Here is an 18,511-nt window from a genome sequence, read left to right as displayed (position 1 = left end):
CTCAGACTTATAAACTGGAAGAGAAGCACAGAGAAGTGGCAGAGTAAGAGCTCTGCACCAAGTGGAAGAATCTGAATGAGTCTTTTCTTCGTCCTATTTATCATAGTCACCGGAACTTTCGACAAGTTAGGTGATTTGTCCAAGGTTACATAGCTAATAAGGAATAAGTAATAAGCTAAAAATAAGCAATAAGCTAATAAGTAAATCGGACTTGGAATCCTGTGTCCTTTTGTGACCATGATAATTTTCAGCAAATTTGACCTTTATAAAGTTTTGAGAGGTAGGCAGGGCTAGTGTCCTCTGCTAAATCATGCTGTCGCTTCTGGAAAGTCTCATTTGGTACTTCGGATTCATTTCAGGTCCAGTCTCTTAACGGAACTTCGATAACTGCCTTCTAACTCAGAGGCCAGCAAACTTTTTCTGTATAGGGCCAGACAGTAAATATTTTAGGTTTTATGGGCTATAGCAGTCTCTGTAGTATTCAACTTTACCACTGTAATATGAAAACACTCATAGGAGAACAAACATGTATGACTGAACCCCAGTACAATTTTATGAAAACAAGCAGCAGTTCGGACTCAGCCACAGTTTGCGGACGGACACCTGCTCTAACTAATCTACTGTCTCTAATCACCCCATCTCCCAATCCATCATACACACTCAAATGAGAAGCCCCATACCCTCATGGATCCCCTTTGTCAACAAGATAAAAGTTTAAACTCTACCCCCACCCTCTACCATATCCTTCCCCTGCACACTATTCTCCAATCACAGCAGGCTATCACCTGGCAACTTCCTACCTCTCACTTTTTATTCCCTAACACCTGCAATGCCCTTCATTCCTCTCCCAATAATGTCTATTCAGGGACAGGTTCAAATGGCAACACATGTGAAAAGTCCTTGTTGGCCTTACATAATTACTCATCTGTATATGGCTGTCCCTCACCCACCACTGCCTCTCCATTCCCCCACAACTACCAGCTTCACAGGGGCAAGCACTGTGTCTTATTCAACTCTGTATTCCTTGTAGTACCTAACATAGCAACCAGTGTCCACTGACTGAACTGGTTTGGCTTGTAAGCTAAAAGGAGATCACTAGAACATGGGGAACTTTGTTTCTAACAGAACAAAATGAAATGACTCACAGCATCAACAGAGCCTTCAAGAGCTGCCCCCGCTCCTTTTGTGTTCCTTGGGACTGGCCAAGTAATTGGTTAAGACCAAGCATTTTGCTAGGTGGTTCTAGCCTTTGCTGAAATATGTGAAAGAGGGATCTTATTTTCAAACCTCTATCCCTGACTTCAAACTGTATTCTTAATATCAGCCATAAACTGATCCCAGACCCATATTTAGCCCTAGATCAGCAGACAGCCTTCTAACAAGCACAGATCTCTGGTCCCTGAAGGCGTGGATTTCACCCAGGGAAAGGCTCAGGGCATGCAGTCCAACCTCAAATGAAGAGGAAACTCAAAAGTATGTGCTAAGAATCATCAGGAGCATCACCTCTGCAAAGGGATCTCTATGGAGTGTTAAAGGTCCTGGGCAAGCCTATAGCCCATGAATATGGCTATCCTAGCCCGGGAAAGCTATGAGGCCAAACACTAAACTGCTGATGGGGAAAAAAATGAAACAAACACACAGAAGAATTTTTCTCCTAAGCCCAGAACACAACAACATTCCATCTGGGTAAGTGAGCTTGTCACAGGCATGGGGTACTTAGCATATCTGCCATTCCAGGATTACGGCTGTCAAATTTTAATTAGGGTAATTAGAGTTAAAAATGTAATTTCATTTCAGGGGTATTTTGAACAGATTCCATTAATTTCCTTTTTTGAAAGAACATAGAAAGGAGGGGCAGGCTGAGCGGAGCAAAGGATATTGCCATGGGAGAAGCAAAGCCATGTGCCTGGGCCAGATGAGCTTTCAAACCACTGCCTAGAACCCCAGCACACACCTCTGTACGCTTGGCCCAGAGGATAGAGGACTGCTGCTCTTTAGTCTTCTTCCTTAGTTCTCTCCCTGAAACTAAGTCTCAGTCAGTATCTGCTAATAAATCTACCTCCCTCTCCCCACCTCCTGTTCCTGTATTACTGCCACTCAGTAGCTCCTATTACAGCCCCAAATCTGGCAAGGAGCAAGAGCTTAGGATTGACAATCTGATTTGCTACATGTTAAGGAGGGCATTAATGACAATCCCTGTGTCAGGAGCTCCTGGTCAGATTTTTAATGGGTTTCTCTGTACTAATTCCCTAGTCTAGAGTGACCCTCCTTGCCTTGCCTGCCTCAACTCTCCCTCTTCCTTCAAAGCACAAATCAAACTTCTCTTCCCCAGGAAAGCCCACCTTCACGCCTGTATACCCAGGATCCCTTGCACATGCGTCCATTAAGGCATACAAAGAATACTGTGGTTGTTTCCTGTTTGACTCTGATGCTAGATCATAAGGTCTTTTCATGGCAGGAACTGGGTCTTCATATGGGAATTCTTAGCACTAGCACAAGCCCTGACACATTTTAAATACTCCATAAGTACTTATTTTGTTTTGAAGATTTTATTTATTTGACAGACAGAGATCACAAGTAGGCAAGAGAAGCAGAGGGGGGGGGGGTGAGCAGGCTTCCTGCTGAGCAGAGAGCCTCCATAAGTACTTATTTTGTTTTGAAGATTTTATTTGACAGACAGAGATCACAAGTAGGCAAGAGGCAAAAGGGGGGTGGTGAGCAGGCTTCCTGCTGAGCAGAGAGCCTGATGCGGGACTCGATCCCAGAACCCTGGGATCATGACCTGAGCCAAATGCAGAGGCTTAATCCACTGAGCTACTCAGGTACCTCTCAATAAATACTTGTTGAATGACCAACTACAGGGGCAATTTGGTCTGACCAAAACTGGTAGCTGAGCATGTTATGCCCTCAGGTACTACAATCCCTACAAATAAATACCCAGTCATGAGTCCCTTCCCCCTCCTTGCACAGGGCCAGTTCAGAAACCTGACTCTACAATCCATGCAGGAGGAGAAGTCCTCCCATTGATCCCAAATGATGATTGATCTCTCCCATTACAACCTGTTCATTCCTTAGGGACCTTGGAAAGGAGATGAGAAAGCAAAACCAAGCAGAGCATCTCCCCCCACCCTCTTCATCAATGATTTTAAAGAATTTCCTCCAGTCTTTGAAGGGCTCCAGGGAGAGAGCCTGAGCTCCAGTTCAATCTGGAGAAAAGTAAGGGATCGTCCTAGTAGAAAACACTTCATCAGCTTGGAATCAGTGATGCAAATGCTCAGAAATCTAATGTAGTACAATACAGAACACGCTATGTGACATAGGAGAGCCAAGTCATTTCACTTCTCTGAGCTGCAGATTCCTTTTCAAACCTATCCCTGCAGGTTGTTACAGTAGGAGAAATAAACATACAAATGGGCTTTAAACCAGTATTTAACACTCAGTAGGTATTCAATAGAGGATTTTTACATCTGAAGAGGGCAGCTATACTGTGTAGCATATTATGTTTAAGTTTACAGAGGTGGGGAAAACATATCAAAGGGGGATACAAGTTAACCATTTCTCTGCTGGGGCAGCCCTGCCTGCTGGTCCCAGGGAAGAAGGCTACACCAGAATTGTGCTGACAAGTGTAACCAAAGCCACTTCATGGTAATCAGATTCTCCCTAGCTAGGAGCACTCTAACCTCCTCCCAGGATTCCCCTGGCCTGGCTGCAGGCCCATTATTGATCCATTTCTAATCAGGACCTGTGTCACTACTTCTGACAGAAGGTCAGGGCCTAGGCTGTCTCTGCTGGTCTCTGGCCAAAGCCTGAAATGCTCTGCCCAGGGTAGACCCAGAGAGCCACCACTTCTTTGGTAGAAAAGGATACCAGACTGAATTCATCAAAAAGCAGCATAAAATTTTAAGAGATGAAAGTGTCACTGGGACACGTGGATGGCTCGGTTGGCTAAGTGATTGCCTTCAGTTCAGGTCCTGATCCCAGGGTCCTGGGATTGAGCCCCACATCAGGCTCCCCGCTCAGTGGGGAGCCTGCTTCTCCCTTCCCCTCCATCTGCCTCTCCCCCTGCTTGTGTACTGTCAAATAAATCTTAAAAAAAAAAAAAAAAAAAAAGCCACATTTAGGATTTACTTAAAGAAAGAAAGGAAGAAGAGTGAGTCAGTCCTTTATGAGCATGAGCTTTGTTACATTACAGGGGAGAAGGCAGAAGTCCAGAAAAGATAATTTGTCCAAAGCGGTACAAAAAAGATAATGCACATGTTACTCATTTCTTTCTTCTTGATAACTGCTTCCCAACCTGGCTACACAACAAAAGACTCTGGGAACTTGTGAAAAATATAGTTATCTGCGTCCTGCCCCAGAGAACGTGATATGGAACATATGCAGTGGCTCTCTTTTCCTAAGTTATATGATCATGTTCCAATAAAAGTGAACCCTGAAATCACAGGACCAGTTTGCACCTAGGTTCAAATCTACCTTGGGTCATAATAGTGCCATTTAGAAGTAACCCTCTATTGTCTGTCCCAGCCTTCCGTCACCCCAAACATAACAAGGTTATTCTAAGGGCTTCAGAATTATGTCATAAATGGTTCAGACTTCTAACAGTCCACTAGTGTGGCTGTCAGCAAAGACATTTCCTTTCAAAACTAAAATGTCTCTTATGATGATTAGAAATACCCAAGGAGGGGCTATGTAAAGAATAGCAGGAGATGGTGCGGTATTGAGTGTGAGACACAGAGCATCGGGAGATGTGTCTGTGTATAGGGAAGGACTTGTGTGGGTATGTAAGGAAACAGTGTGGTGTCTGTGAAGCTTGCAGATACCTCCATAACACATACGATTCTGAATAGTTAGGAAACAGTGGGATGGGAGTATTGGAGGATAAATGTGTGGGTACATGGCAAGAGGAGGGAGTAGGTAACTTGAAAATGTAAGGGAGAGAAGCAATGTCTGCACCTTTGTGACTCAATTTTGTGTCTATGTATTGCAAAGCATATGAACTTGGAAGGATAGGAGAGGGAGTATGTGTGGCCTAGACACTTGATGCATGAGAAAACAGATCCATGAGCCTCTCTGACTCATCCAGCCCCAGCTTTGCCTGAAGGCTCATACCACTCAAGGGCAGGCCTGTCTGCAGAAATTTCTCATTAAAAATGACATTATGACAGCTACTAAAAAAAAAAAGAAAAATGATAACAACACCCCCAGCATCGTGGGAGGTTAAATAAAGTCAATGCCAATAAAACACAACAGACACATAAGAAGCAATTATGCCACGATTATTTTTCAGCTTCACAAGGGGAGGTGTTTATTTGAAGTTAAATATTGTATAGCTGATTCACATCTCAACCCAAAGGACTGGATTTCCTGGGTAACTTGGGAAAGAAGGCAAGAAAGAATGAAGTAGGTAGAGAAAAGTAAAAAAGTAAAGAAAAAAAATTTTTTTTAAATGAAGAAGTACTGGAGAAATGAGAAGATGAAAGAAAGGGGAAAGGTTGGGGGAAAAAAAAATTAAAAGCCAAGCAGGTTGTAAGAGATAGGAAGAAGAGAAGGAAAGAAGAAAGAAAAAAAGGTAGAAAAGACAGGAAAAGACAATTTCCTATAGGCTGGCCTAGAAACAGCACACACTCTAGCAGGAATTCTGGCTAAAGGGATGGGTGGTGTAGGTGGTGAGGCCTCATCTCTACACTTCCTCATTGTTTTTAGTCCAACCACTGCCTCCATCTGGAATGTTCTTCCCACCATCTTTGCCAAGCTTTTCAACTTCTAAATCTTCAAGGACATTTTCAAAGGCTACCAGCTTTTAGAAGCTTCCAAGATTTCTCCCAGTTAGAAGTTAGCTCTCAAGAAGTCCCATAAACTTCCACAGCACTTTGTCATATTTGACCTAAGCATTTAACGTTCAACTTTACACCAAGGTATCAGTACACATACGTTTCTGTTATTCATTCTCCAAGTACTATTTATGCCAGGACTATTACAAAGACACAAAGGAAAAAGATAAGTAGTATACTGTTCCCTGGCCCATAATATCTTAATTTCATGAATGAGAGCAGATTTGGGTGTGATACAACAGCAGAGTACAACTACAAAAGTAGAAGCAAAGTGGAATGACCATGGAAAGCTTCATTGAGAAGATGGCATTTGAAATGCTTTGAAAAGATGAACAGCAGCTTGTCTGGTTAAGGGGGCAGGGAGCTGCGAGCTTTCTACTCAGAGAACAGTCAAACAACAAAGTCATTCTGAACTGAGCAGGAAGACGGGGAACAGTGGGTGTTACCATGCTGCTGACAAAAGGCAGCAAAGTAAGGTGGCATGAGACTGTATGAGCCTTGCAGCCAAACCCAGAGTTGAGATTTTATCCTTTCCAACCTGGGGTGAGGTGGAGAATGGGGACAGTTTTAAAATGTTTACTCTCCTTTATTTAGTTGCCCTACTTTAGAGCAAGTCCCCTCAAAAACCCTGCAAACAGGTCCAATCCCAGGCTCTGCCTATTACAGAGGCATTATAAGAATTTCCCATGGAGGAGAAGGGCAGGCAACAGTCAGAAAAACAAGGAATAAAAGGGTGGGGATTAGGAGTTGGGGTGGGGGGGAAGTGATGCACAAAGTAGGGCAGTAGGGTCAAGGAGAAAGCAGCTGGAAGAGAGGAAACAGAAGAAGCAGGAAAGCACGAGGAGAGAAAGATCTTGGCACTGAGGTTTCTTGTTGCTGAGCTGTCCTGTATATCTTTCTAGGTAGAAAAAATAAGGTCAATCTGATGCTAGTGACAGAAATAGACCCTTTGCGCTAAGACTGAGCACATCACTAACCGCCACCTCAACCCTCCCTTTGCACAAAATGACAGAGTTATGCCAAGAAACAGAGTTTGCCCCAGCTCTACTAATCACCCTAAAAGTAGCCAAAACACCTTGCATGCCCTGAAAGTGTGTGAGGCAGAAACACCAAATAAAGGTCTAGAGTTCGACACAGGGCCTGCCCAAGACCTCAGGAAAGTTCTGCTTCCTTCCCTGGACCTCAATTTCATCCGAAAAACAAGGGTAAAAAGGTGAAGCTCTCTTAGGGGTTAAGAGAGCCTATGAATTTACAGAATGTGTTTCCCACAGAGGGTGATATGCAATATGGGATTTTCCTAACCTACCAAGTCATAACTTCATTCTTTCCACTCTGAGCTATGATGAGTATGAAGCCAAGGAGAAGTCAAACTCAGAATGGCAGCTGTCCCTGACACTATCATCCATTTGGCCCTGTCCAAAGTCTAGTTCCTTGCTCAGACCTGTTTATCTTCTAGGTCACAAACAGATGCTCAGGCCCAAGATGTGTTTTGTCTGACCCACATAAATTTGTTTAAAAAACCTTTCAATTAATTGCTAACATTCCAATCAGATCTCGTGTTTTGGGGGTTTTTTTTTGTTAAGATTTTATTTATTTATATGACAGACAGAGATCACAACTAGGCAGAGGCAGGCAGAGAGAGAAAAGGGGGAAGCAGCCTTGCTGCTGAGCAAGGAGCCCGATGCGGGGCTTGATCCCAGGACCCTGGGATCATGACCTGAGCCAAAGGCAGAGGCTTTAACCCACTGAGCCACCCAGGCACCCCAGATCTCATGTTTTTAAAAAGTTAGTTTTCTTGCTTCTCAACAATATCAGAGTTCTTAGGGCACCTGGGTGTTTCAGTCGGTTGAGCATCTGACTCTGGGTCTCGGCTCAGGTTGTGATATTGGGCTCCCAGCATCAGGCTCCTCGATCAGCAAGGAGTCTGCTGGAGATTTCTTGTCCTCTGTCCGTCCCTCCCCACGTTGTGTGTGCTCTTTCTCTAAAATAAATTAATAAATTAAAAAAAAAAACCAGAGTTGTGGCAACCCTAGACCCCGTGGGGTAAAAGTCAAAGAGCCTACTGTAATCCTATAATTTATCTAAGGCCTTCTCATCTTAAAAAAAAAAAAATCCATACCAACATGATTTAATGAGTAAACTTTTCAATTACCAATTATATTTATACTAATTCACCTTCAAAAAATTTGAGTACATTGATACTTCAAGAAGATATGTTTTATCCCATGATTTCATGTATCACCCAATATGCACCCATGTGTCCCATTTTGAGAAACTCCAACATAGTTTATCTACTCACTCAAAACATACTTAGGTCCTATGGTAGGGATCAGGAAAACAGTAATTAACAAGACAGGTATGATTCTCGTATTTGTGGAGCTCATGGTCCAGTAGGATATAATGGAAAAAAGCCATAAAGTAGGGAGCACAAAGGAACACTAAGCTAAGGATCTCAAACAGGGACCTGTCTATAAAAAGGAAAAGTTTTAATTAAGACTTTGCTGCTGAAAAGTCCTTTCCAGCTCAAAATTCTACTAGCATCACAAGAACTTAGCCCAATATCCTTTTTGAATCCCTAACACATATTAGCTTCCTCCCTTTATCTGGGAAATCATGACCAGTTGTCATGGAAATTACCATGGTGCTCCACATACAAGATGATGTTACAGTAATTGCAAGAAGCCAAAGGGAACAGGCAACGAGATGTAACTCAGAAAAAGTCACCTACTTTCAACACACAGGAGCTGCTGCTCATTACAGCTAGGTGGGTAAAAGACCAGGGGCTAATTCCTAAGTAAAACCAATTCTGTATTAGAGGTCATGGTTTCTTTCATGAGGCACTGGGACCCAGCTTCCATACCCCCGCCACCCTTGCCACACAAACTTGTGAGTTTTAGAGACTGCAAAAAAAATGCTAATTTTACAAGGACACGGTTCACTGAGCCTTGACTAGTTTGTTGTCCTTGTGAAATCCTAAGCCAAGCCAAGAGACAGACTTACTAGCCAGTAGGGATACCAAAGTTTCTAATAAAATGAAGATAATTCATCTAAGTCCCAGGGGACTAAGAAGCATGGTAACTGGGCAAAGTCCCTCCAATATTACAGAGTTCCATTTAGAGTGGGGTTGGCCCAAAAGGACCAAGAAGGTAGCAAAACCCAAGAGTTTTGAAGAAAAAAGTTCTAGTCTGGTGGTAAATGGCAATTGGCACTGGACTTGGGTATCGCAGAAACAAAAGGAAATGGTGAGGGCTTTGACAAACTTGAGAACAAATATGCCCTATCTAAAGAAGCCAAGCCAAGGGGCGCCTGGATGGCTCAGTGGATTAAGCCTCTGCCTTCAACTCAGGTCATGATCTCAGGGTCCTAGGGGTGAGCCCTGCATCAGGCTCTCTGCTCAGCAGGGAGCCTGCTTCCCCCTCTCTCTCTGCTTGCTGCTCTGCCTACCTGTGATCTCTGTTTGTCAAATAAATAAATAAAATCTTTAAATAAAAATAATATGCCAGCCAATAAGAAGATAGAATGTGAAATAAACAGAAAGAACGTAACTCTTTAGCAAAAGCATTTTTGCCAAACTAAGCTGGTAATGCAGACTTACCCAAAGATGAGAAATCACATCTTTGAGCCAAAAAAAACAGAAAAAGCCAAGCTACAAGCTTCTTAAATATGGACAAGACAGTGCACAAGGAGTCACAATACAATGAGTCCCTGGCAGTGGGCTCTGGGCTCAAGGAGTGAACTCTTCCATAAAATAGCAGGGTGCTATTCCCACTTCTGTGAATAGGAAAACTGTTCCAGCCCGATACTTCCTCAAAAAATCCTCCTCCCTCTTCAGGAGGAATCAGTCACCCTCATAGCCCACACCAGGATCTCTGATCTCATACAAGTTATCTCTACTGAAAGGCAGCCCGAATATCCCCAGGCTGGGGTCCAATTCAAAACAAAACATAAAAACACTGGTCAAGTCAAACAAAATATATATGCAGGCCAGAAACACCCCAAGGGGCTGTCAGTTTGCAACCCTGATCTAGAGGATAAGATTCTCTGACTAGGGGCACCTCAGTGGCTCAGTGGGTTAAGTCTCTGCCTTTGGCTTGGGTCGTCATCTCAGGGTCTTGGGATCGAACCCTGCATTGGATTCTCTGCTCAGAGGGGAGCCTACTTCCCCCTCTCTCTCTGCCTGCCTCTATGCCTGTGATCTCGGTTAAATAAATAAATAAAATATTTTTTAAAAAAGATCCTCTGACTAGTTCTTTTTTTTTTTTTTTTAAAGATTTTATTTATTTATTTGACAGAGAGAAATCACAAGTAGATGGAGAGGCAGGTAGAGAGAGAGAGGGAGGAGGAAGCAGGCTCCCCGCTGAGCAGAGAGCCTGATGCGGGACTTGATCCCAGGACCCTGAGATCATGACCTGAGCTGAAGGCAGCGGCCTAACCCACTGAGCCACCCAGGCGCCCCTCTGACTAGTTCTGAACAGGAAAGATTTAGGAGTCCCCTAAGGATGCCTAACATTTGTCAGAGGAACACTGCTTTTCCAAGGAGCTATCCAGGGTCCTAGACCACTTGGCTTCTGAGCTTTAGAACCCATGATTCCACAGCCTTTGGCTTAATCAACTGCCAAAATTATTTTTAAAATAAAGATTTAAAGATATTAGGTACCTATTACATGCAAGGCACTCTAAGGATACAAACACCCTGAACCTTACTTCTCTGGACTTTTGACTTTACTACTTACAGCTGTTATGTCAGTCTGGACCCAGCGCCGACTGTCTGCCACCCAAATTACTACAGACTCAAACCACTGCTCTATACCACATTCACTCCTATATACTACATTCACTTCAATGGCTTGGCTAGCCAGTAAAATGAAGGCTCAGCAGCTTAGTTCCCCTCAAAGAAATATCTTTAAAAACTCTTGTCCCTGGGACGCCTGGGTGGCTCAGTTGGTTAAGCAGCTGCCTTCAGCTCAGGTCATGATCCCAGCGTTCTGGGATCGAGTCCCACATCAGGCTCCTTGCTCGGCAGGGAGCCTGCTTCTCCCTCTGCCTGCCATTCTGTCTGCCTGTGCTCACTCTCTCTCCCTCTCTCTCTCTGATACATAAATAAAATCTTAAAAAAAAAACAAAAAACAAAACAAAACAAAAAAACTCTTGTCCCTGATTTCCACAACTCCAAGTTCCTTTTCTTTGGAAAAGAGCACAACTGCCCCATTAGGGTCAAACATCCTTGGTGTGAAGAGTACAATGCTAAATCTAAATGTATGCTCTCCCCTGAAAGACCGCATTCCCGTGCTTTACTCCAGCATTATTCTATCATCTCCAGATTTCCTCAGCATTCCCATAAAAGCAGTAACACCTATGCCAAACAGAAAAGAAAAAAAAAGACTAGCTGCCCTTGAAACAGTAACTCAATCCAAGGAGGGAAGGTTTATTGCTGGAAAAACTTTGTTTCTTATTTACCAACTTCTCAAACTTGATTTATGAACAGGGGAGAACACAACAAAAATGGTTTTTAGAAAAAGGCACCTGGCAGCAGGGAGGAGAGCATGGCATGGAAAAGGGCAAGAAAGGATGCGGGGAGGCTAGTTAGGAAGCTCCTATAGCCTCACCATGGCCAAAACAGGCTCCATGTCTGAAACAGGGTATGGTCCTACAGTCCCTAGCTATCTGCTCACTCAAGACAGTCTTATTCATCTGAGCATCACCCTCAGCATCTAGTACCATGCCATCATCACATGGTAGGCACTCAAATGGTCACAGATATATAAACCACCAGTGCTGTGGAAGCTCTCAGTATACATATCAAAGAAATTAAGGCCCAGAGAACTTAAAGTGATTTGCCCAAGCTCAAAGATTGGGTGAGTGGTAAAGAAACAAAGAACACAGGCTTTGGAGGCAAGAAGGTCTGTGTTCACATCCAAGGTAGCTGTGAGGCCATGGGCAAGTCACCCAACTCAATCTTTCTCAGTCTGTTTTCTCATCTGCAAAATAAGAATACCTATTTTTTTGTAGGGTTACCATGAAGATTAAGACATACTGCCCCCTAGATACAACCATCAATTTACAGGAAATTCAGAACACAGAAAACTCTACAAGAAAAACCCAGTTACTTCAACAGATAAAGGTAACAACCACAAAAACAGAAGTGAAATTATGAATTAAAAAACTTAACATATGTAACAACCATTTAAAATATGTGGATCTTACATGAACCCTAAGTCAAACTAAAAATAAGATTGTGACATTTATGAGATAATTGAAAATTTGAACACAATCTGGATTTTGATGGTATTAAGGAACTGTTAATTTTATAAGGTATGAAAATGGCATTGTGGTTGTGTTTCATGTTTTCTGTTTTGTAAATAAACTTTACCCCCAACCTGGGGTTGGAACTCACGACCCTGAGATCAAGAGTCACATGCTCTCCTGACTGTGCCAGCCAGATGCCCCTGTGGTTGTTTTAAAGTCATCCTTTAGGGGTGTCTGGGTGGCTCAGTCGCTAAGTGTCTGTCTTCGGTTCAGGTCATGATCCCAGAGTCCTGGTATCAATCCCTGCATTGAGTTCCCTGCTCAGCAGGGAGCCTGCTTCTCCCTTTCCCACTTCCCCTGCTTCTGTTCTCTCTCTCGCTGTCTCCCTCCATCCAGTAAATAAATAAAATCTTTAAAAACAAAACCAAGTCATCCTTTAGAAATATACTGTGAAATATTTAAGGGCAAAATAGAATAGCTGAGATTTCCTTCAAAGCACAGGAAGAGAAGCAGGTAGGAGTATAAACAAAATATGATTGTGAACTGAAGCTGAGCAATGGATGTATCATGCTACATTAACCTATTCTGTCTACTTTGTGTATGTTTAAAATTTTCCATATTAAAAAGAACTGGTTAGGTTTAAATCCTGGCAACTCCACTTACTGGTAGTGTGATTATAGGCATATGTCTTAACCTCAGAATGTCTCAGTTTCCCAACTATATGATGACGATCAACAGAACCCACTTCTTAGGGATGAGGTGAGAATAAATGTTTTTATATATATGTATATAGACAGATTTATATATGACATATAAAATTTATGTAACATGTAAATGACAGAAATTTAAACTTCAGTTTTATAATACATCATTTATAAACATCTGTATATATACAAACACACAGAGTTTAGCATATAGAAACTTTCAATAAACATCAGCCCTGTTAGTATGAACACATGGTACAAAGCATAGTATTCTCAACACAGTGGGTACCCAACACATGGCAGCAATTATTAATATGAAACACAGACTTGGGTGTAGAACCTAGGTTCAGATTTTTAGGTACTCAACTAGTCTCCTTGACAGAAAGCCAAAATACCCTCTGGTAAATGTCCCCAGTGGCAGCTCTAACATCCCCAGTCTCTCCAGACAAATACCCCAGGATGTGACATAGGATCGGGACCAGACTAATGTTTAACATAGAAGTACTGCTCTCTGGGAGCAGGCAGGGCCACCTATTACCACCAACCAGGTAATTTAAGGTCCATTTTCTAATATTTACTGACAGAACAAAGAGGAAAGGCTCTAAGAAATGATCAATGTTCAAGCCAGCCTTCAAAGTGATTTGGTAAAAGTACGGAAAAAACACACCCAGCTAGGGTCCAACCGGCAAGATAAAAGCTGACAAAGAAATGGCAATTTTTCCCTGAGCAAATATACAAGTAATAGATGAGCTCTGAGAGACTAAGCTCTTGAGGTTTTGGCATTCCCCTCTCGCCCCCTCCCCCTTCTTTTAAGAGAAGACAAACTCTCAACATAATTCAAGTATGACTGTTCACTGGATTAATTTATTCCCTGAAATGATGTAATTATGGGCAAAGAGTCATTCTTACCTTCTATCCAGCTTAAATACAAATCGGCTTGGGAACAGCAGACCTTTTCCACCTGCTCCAGAAGGCTATGAGAAGGCATCACCCACCCTTAAAAGTATTAGACACATCCTCCCCACCCCCAGCTCATAAGCAGGAATAGGGATGCCACTCAATTTAGTCATTCATGTGTTTCTATTCAAGATGTTCCCGTCATACAGAATGTCCTCTCTCCATCTCTACAGCCTAAAATCTCCTGTGACCAAACTTTCTGGGGAAAAAATGGGAGGAGAAAGGAGAAGGGCACAGCAACTGAGAAGGGATATCTGGATGCTGCTTCTGGATAATCTGGAAGTAGAGTCCAGACACAGAAATAATGGTTCACAATTTATAAACATAACCAGACAGAATATTAGAATCTAAGTGGTCCCAGATAACATATGGTCACTATCTTTTTCCTATAAAACCCAGCAAAAGGAGTAGGGGGTGGGACTGGGTAATAAAAAAAAATAAAAAAAAAAAAACCCAGCAAAATGCTCACACCTCCATAAATATTCCCTGGTATCACACCCCCACAAATGAAGCAATCTCTCCCTCCTCTGTAATCCCAATCCCTTTAACTCTTTATGGTACCTGAGAATTCCTAACATGGTTCTTAAAACTCATTTTTGTAACTACGCACCAACCAGCAGGACTTAAAATGAAAAATACAGACAATGCTAAGTGCTGACATGGACATGGAGCAACAGGAATTCTCTCACATACCAGTGATGAGAGTGTAATCTGGTATGCCTCTGAAAACTGTTCAGCAGTAACTACGAAAGCTGAACATATGCCCACTCTGTGACTTCAGGTTGCAAAACACTAAATGCTCCCCCTGAAATTTTTCCTACCCTTTTGCCTCATCACTACTCCTGTCTAAATGCTTCCACCATTCTTTTCTCCAATCCTAAAGGTTGATTCAGACCACTCTTCCTGATCACTCCAACCCAAAGAGATCTCCCCTTCTTTTTTTTTTTTTTTTTTTTTTTTAGATTCTATTTATTTATTTGACAGAGATCACAAGTAGGCAGAGTCAGGCAGAGAGAGCGGAGGAAGCAGGCTCCCTGCTGAGCCGAGAGCCCGATGTGGAACTCGATCCCAGGATCCTGGGATCAGACCCGAGCCGAAGGCAGAGGCTTTAACCCACTGAGCCACCCAGGTGCCCCGAGATCTCCCCTTCTATGGGAAACTCTGCCATTTACCCATTAACTATGACAAATGACTCATGTATTCACATATAAATTGCATCATCTTGTTTTATAATGTTCTTTTTTACGTTTAGTAACATTATCTAACTTGCTCCTCACAGTAACATTGTGAGGAAGTTAAGATATGAAATATTAACCCCATTTTTATAGATGACAAAATGGAGGTTCCAAGAGGAAAAATGACTTATTTCCATTTACCTGGCCAAATTAGTACCAAGAAATAAGGGTAGACCTTGGTCTTCCAAACCAAGCTATCTATACCAAACTGCCTTACTGTTAGATACATATTCATGATAATCTTATCTCCCCAAAGAGACCATAGGTTCCCTGAAAGCAAGAATATGCTATACATGTCATCCCTCACAGCCCCAAGAAGGCACTAGGTGTGCTCCCATTTGGATGGCTGATCTCAGTATTGTCCGCAATACTTCAAGAACAGGCACAGACATATTTCCTCTTCTAGACCTCATAGGCAATGCTAAATTGTTGGGAGAAATTATGAACACAACACAGCATCCCAACAAACTTTTTTGAGTATAGGGACCAGGAAAGAGGAAGATCTTACCCTTCAAGATCAGGGTAAATTCAACAGTCCCTCCATTTCCCAAAGGCTCTGTGCTGCAAAATGTCAAAGTTGGCTGACACAGACAGTGGCAGTGGGCTTCAAGAACCACAATTTAATCACAACTCATAAGTCACAAATTGGGCAAATACCAGAAGCCACACCTCAAATAATTTACTTACACGCAAAATAGAAAACTATTTTACTTCAAAACTGAGTATAATAAAACTTAAAATAATTCAATATGAAACTTAATTTTCTTCCTTCCTAAATAAGAACCTAGACAATATCAAATCTTTCTGGAAGCCATCCAGAGAATTGATGTGAGGAGAAAAGGGAAAAGCACTAGGCAGATGTCTAGACACCCAAACCTGAAGGACAGTCTTGTCTCCTACCCTAATATTCTTCACTCTATACACTGCATGTGGGACACCTCAGCAACAAAGGATAAAGAGAGGCAAAATAAAGGTGGGGAGGCTCAGTTGTTTAAGCAGCCAGCTCTTGATTTTGGCTCAGATCATGATCTCAGGGTCCTGAGATTGAGCCCCATGTTGGGCTGTGCTCAGTGGGGAGTCTGCTTCTAGACTTTTTCTCTCCCTCTGTCCCTCCACCTGCTTGAGTGCAAGCTCTTTCTCTCTCCCTCTAAAAAATAAATCTTTCTAAACACTGGAAGTCATATTCAAACAGGTCTCCTTGCCTAGTGATACATCCATCAATTCTGCTATTTCCAGTCTGAACCCTCACCCCAAATTTCAGGAGTAAGAAAGAGCTAGGATCTATTGTACCTCTCTGTCTCCCTCTCAAAACTGAAAGTAATTGAGGGCAGGAATTATGTCCTGCTAGGTATTTATGTTCTCCATAGAGAGAACACAACAGGTACTCCAAATTCCTAGAAATGAATAACTGAACTTTGAGATGGAAAGCAGCTACACAAGCATAATCACACTACAGCAGCTAGGTAACCTATTTGGCATGGTAACTCTACCAAGCCCCTAATTTTAGTAAGAGCTGATTTTAATTGGTGTGAAAATCAATTTAGAGTGAGTCTTTTAAGGTTTGAAGAAAAGATGTTCTTATGTTCAACTGATTCAGGCATAGCTATCATTACTATATTGACAACACTGTCGCTCAGTGCCAGATTACAGCTATCTGGAAGAACAAAGTCCCAAAGCCTTAAAGTGGTCTGTGTAAGCACGGAACAACATTTGATGTCTCAAAGCAACATGATCATACTTCGAGAAAGGAAACCCAGACCTAGAGAAATAATGAGTTATGAAAATGATTCTTTTAAGTCTACTGCTGAGCTTGCTTTCACTGGCACAAAAAATTACAAAGGAAACTAGAAAAACAGATCAACAGACACCACGCAAACAATACCTTTAACTAGGCTTAGTAAAATCCTTAATAAAACAAAAAGGAGAACTGCTAAATACCAGATAAATGTCTCTAGAATGAAGAAAACCTGGCCAATAATATTAAGCTTATAAGCCTGGCCTTCTAAAGAGAATATTTACTTGGAATAAAGCAATGATTCTTACCTTGACAAATAAACAGAACTATTCACTCTCCACAGATGGCATTTCAAGGGCCAGGTAACCTCAGCAGAGGTACCTATCTCATAAACCTGAAGCTCTAAGGAAATGCAAATTTTTAGTCTAGTGTTTTTCCAGTCCTAGTACTGTTTGGGCATATTATACTGTGTATATGTGTGTGTGTGTTTAATTTTCTCTTTATTCTGTGATTTTAAACAGTTTGCTACATATTTAAATGTAATTTTTTTATAGTCTTATACTCCAAGTTTGTCCATGGAACCACAGCTCCAAGTTTATAATGGAAATCAGCAGACAATTTGATAAATTCACTCCACAAGCAATTTTTCAGCAATCTGTCCACTCTAAAAAACAATATCCATCTGTTTATATACAAAAAGTTATCTGTGAACCCAGAATTTAGCCCTCTGACATACTCTCAATGCTCTAGCAAAGCCACTTATGTAAAACTAGAAATTCATACAATTAAGGGGGGAAAAATCATTCAAAATTATCCAGTCCATCCCTGTTGTTTTAGACAGTAAGACTGAGATCCCAGAGAATATTAGGTAATTACAATTTATATGTCTTTACCAAGCATCAAATGCCTGCTATTTCCCCCAATGGAACCACACTAAGCATGCTGGGGAGAATGGCCAGACTTGCACTTTAGTCAGAGGAGCACTCCAAATACAAGTGTCTCAGAAAAATCTAAGTATTCAACCACAACCTCCCTCCCCTTACCCCTTCATGTAGAGCAAAGGACAGTGGACAGCCTGAATGCCTTTTTAGGAATATAAACTGGAATCCAGTGATATTCCACCCTTCCTCCCTCCTCCATGAGGTACAGCCCATTTATTCACACCAAGAACATTATGAAGTAAAATACACTAAAACGAAGGAAAAAGAGTGGGTTTTAGAAACAGAAAAGATAACTAATGATGATACTTGGGTAGATGCCTATCTCTATTAGATACTCACTTAAGCAGGGAGATGAAACTGAGTAGAGAAGGACCTCCAAACTTCTCCGGCTCCGACCCTTTTGGTCTTTTACAAAACTTCAGGGAGGTCTGAGATGATTTTATGATGAAATGAGGCCAGCCAAAGAAGGAAAGGAGTTGGCCAAGTATACAAACTGAGTTAGTAGCAGGAATCAGACTGAATGGTTCTCAGGCTCACGACTACGTTGCTAGTTTATCCCACTGCCCCCTTCTCTCTGAGTCTAAAAGCTGTACTCCAGGGGTGCCTGGGTGGCTCGGTGGGTTAAAGCCTCTGCCTTCGGCTCAGGTCATGATCCCAGGGTCCTGGGATCAAGCCCGGCATCCAGCTCTCTGCTCGGCCGGGAGCCTGCTTCCTCCTCTCTCTGCCTGCCTCTATGCCTACTTGTGATCTCTATCTGTCAAATGAATAAATAAAATCTTTAAAATAAACAAACAAATAAAAATTAAAAATAAAAAAAGCTGTACTACACCTCACGTCTGAAACTATTGGGTAGTTGTAGATC

At 42.1% G+C, this 18,511-nt stretch overlaps 1 protein-coding gene across 6 annotated transcripts in view; it reads right to left on the bottom strand.

Moving 5' to 3' along the window:
* The window catches only part of RALY (RALY heterogeneous nuclear ribonucleoprotein), an 80,794-nt gene that overhangs the window by 56,523 nt on the left and 5,760 nt on the right, over positions 1-18,511 (bottom strand). The gene's annotated exons all lie outside the window — the stretch shown is intronic.

Source organism: Mustela nigripes, chromosome 7, assembly GCF_022355385.1.
Source record: "Mustela nigripes isolate SB6536 chromosome 7, MUSNIG.SB6536, whole genome shotgun sequence".
NCBI lineage: Eukaryota > Metazoa > Chordata > Mammalia > Carnivora > Mustelidae > Mustela > Mustela nigripes.
This window is presented reverse-complemented; position numbering and strand designations above follow the sequence as displayed.